Source organism: Alosa alosa, chromosome 15 (assembly GCF_017589495.1).
Source record: "Alosa alosa isolate M-15738 ecotype Scorff River chromosome 15, AALO_Geno_1.1, whole genome shotgun sequence".
NCBI classification, from domain to species: domain Eukaryota; kingdom Metazoa; phylum Chordata; class Actinopteri; order Clupeiformes; family Clupeidae; genus Alosa; species Alosa alosa.
In genome coordinates, this window is record NC_063203.1 from 27,358,847 (window position 1) to 27,362,045 (window position 3,199).

The following is a 3,199-nucleotide window of genomic DNA, read 5'->3' on the forward strand; positions in this document are numbered from 1 at the left end:
GCAGAATTGGCAGTGCTCGGAGGACAAACTTCAGCATGATCTGTGTATAAGTCTCAAAGTGGCCGGAGCGGTGGCTGGACCTTGACTTCAGAAATGCACAGTTTACTTTTTAAAATATGAACATATCATAACAGATAGTCATTACATGCTAAGGTTTTTTTTCTGCCTGAAAAATGTCTCCATGACATCAGAATCTACTTATTTCTCTCCTTCAGAACTCATTCCTCGAGATTTAATCGCTCTTCACTGCAAACATTGGGGGTAATTACTTCTGTGTCAGCGTTGTTGTCCTGACTGGCGTATTGGCATATGTCAGTGTCGGTATGATACTGTTTGTCAGGAAGCCAGCATGTCCAGCAACCCCCCCCCCCCCCCCAATGTGGTCTTCCTCTTTGTCACAAACACCAAACAATTGAAAATGCCAGTAAATCTCTGGCTGGGTGCTTACGCAGTGTCTGTCTGTGATTCAGGGCCTACTTACTTCCCTCTGAGTCGGCGAAGAGTGATAAAGTAAGCATGCTCTCCCTGGGCCAGGAAAAGAACTCTCCTTGGGCACCTGGTGGCAGTAAATCTCCCCACCTGGACTCCAAAAATCCCCCCTTCTTCCCCTTCTCCACCCACCCTCACCCCGTACATTGAAGGGGACATTTTTAACAGCGTGAGGGATTTTGTGAGGCTGGGTGAAAACAGGACCCAGATTTTGTATGGTCGTTGAGAGAAAAGCTGTAACAACAACTGGACATATCTGGGCTGGCCATACATTAATAATAACTCGCAAGAGAACCCGCCATTTTCTTCACTGCCCCATTAAGGCGTACATCCAACTCTAACTGTCCCAAACATTATTATAATTTACAATTATTTTTATTTACTTATTTTATACACTTCATTTCTGTCTCAAGCTGGGATGTAATTTTGTTCCATACTTACTTTAAGAAGGCCATCTATCTGCCAATGGAAGAGACCGCAGTGGAAAATAGATTGAGTTTGCCATATTCAGTCCTGTCCCAGTGAGTGCTTCTGGGCCTGCTCTTTCTCTGTGTCATAGGCAAGGCAAAGCAAGGCTTGTTTGTTTATATAGCTCATGTTCATGCACAGTGTCAATTCAGTGTGCTTTACATCATTAAAAAGCTAAGGGCACATGCAAAAGAAAAGCACACGTGCTTAAGACTGAAATACAGGAGCAGTGGAGGCTCTGGGAGTGTGACTGGGCCAGAGAGAGGGAGTTGTATTCCCCCCTTTTTATCACACCTGGTGTATCAAATGTGCGCTGTAGGATCTTCACATCTTGTGTTTTGCGAAGGTGGCGTTTGTTTTAAATGTGTATTTTTTGTATTTCATGCCAATCAGTTGTTATGGCTTTCTGTGATATTGCAAATGAAATCACTGTGCGGCAAGTACACTCTCAAACTTGTCTGACAATGAAGTATTCTCATCATTAGCAGCATCATCATGAACAGCAGCAGTGGCATCCTCATCTAGACTGAGGATCAGGTCCCCTCCAAAGTTGGTTGGACAATGTGTACTTTCTCCCTGTTATCATACCTATGATATGAACCATGTACCAGGGTCCAGTTTGCCTCAGAGAGTATAAGTATATATACTCTTTTGATCCCGTGAGGGAAATTTGGTCTCTGCATTTATCCCAATCTGTGAATTAGTGAAACATACTCAGCACACAGTAAACACACAGTGAGGTGAAGCAAACACTAATCCCGGCGCAGTGAGCTGCCTGCTACAACAGTGGCACTCGGGGAGCAGTGAGGGGTTAGGTGCCTTGCTCAAGGGTACTTCAGCCGTTCCTACTGGTCGGGGCTCGAACCAGCAACCCTCCGGTTACAAGTCCGAAGCGCTAACCAGTGGGCCACGGCTGCCCCAGAGAGGCTGTAGGCTCCCCCTGTAGCCTCCTGTTCTCGCGCTCAAATGAAGACACAGTGGCCATCCACACACCTCTCCCACACACACTCACACACCTCTCCCACACACACTCACACTTGTAGCTGGGCGAGCAGGACAGACAGAAAGACGGGGGATCATGGGAAACCCAACAGTCCATCCAGGCGGTCGGTCAGTCAGTCTGTTGGTCAGTGGGGAAAGTGTAGGCTAAGCACATTGTGTGAGAGTGGAGCTGGGACAGTATTGTGTTTTGGGGCGGATCTGGCGGCGATGGTCAGCACGGCCTCTTTGTGTGTGTGTCGCGCTGTCTAATCCTCACTGGCACGCCATCAAACACACGCCGCCACCCCTGCCACCGCTGCTCCCGCTGTTCCCGCTGTTCCTGCTGTTCCCGCTGCTCCCGCTGTTCCTGCTGCTCCTGCTGCCGCAGATGACAGGTTAGCAACCGGACAGGGCCAGCACTGGCGGTGTTTCTCTCACATGATCATCTCTCTCTTTCCTCCGTCTTGTTCCCCTTCTGACTCCCTCTCTTTTTGTCTCTCTCCATCTTTTCCTTTCTCTCCTCCTCTATCTTTCTCTCCTCTATCTCTTTTCCTTTCTCTCCTCTCTCTATCTTTCTCTCCTCTGTCTATCTCTTTTCCTTTCTCTCCTCTCTCTCTTTCCCTTTCTTCCTCTGTCACATTCACATGTCCACATCCTCCGTTTCACACTCTCTCTCCCCTTCCCTCTCCTTTTCTTTCTCTCCTTGTGTCTCTCACCTTGGCTAGTTTTCGGTGATAACACCCTTACTGCTGAGGTTCACACCAACCTCCTCTAGCACGAATAGCAGAGTGTTTGACAGACGCAGAGCCACCTCTGGGTCTATGTGTGAAGTGTCAGGTTGATTAAACCTTTTCACACAAATCAGACCAGCATTCTGGCTGTGCTTCAACCACACGCTGCTGCTCACTTGAATGGGTTATTGACTCTTGATAGCATGCAAGCGTCTCTTTTTGTTTCCTGATAATGTGAAGGACTGGTATGTGGATTTGGTCACATTCCAGGGCCTGTTATAGCCAGTGATGCATCACAGGAAGAGTCCCATGTCGCTTGTTTACAAAAAGACGTGCTCACAAATATGCCACACAGAACTGAGGACTGATTCTCCCAAAGAGAAATTCTATGATTAGGGACAATACAGGACCAGAAGAGAACTATTTTGATGGGAGAAAACTTCTGTGTATTACAATCCTCTAGAATTACCATCTGATTGATGTGCCATATCTATTGAAAAAGAAGCAATGGACCTACATCTGAACTATAA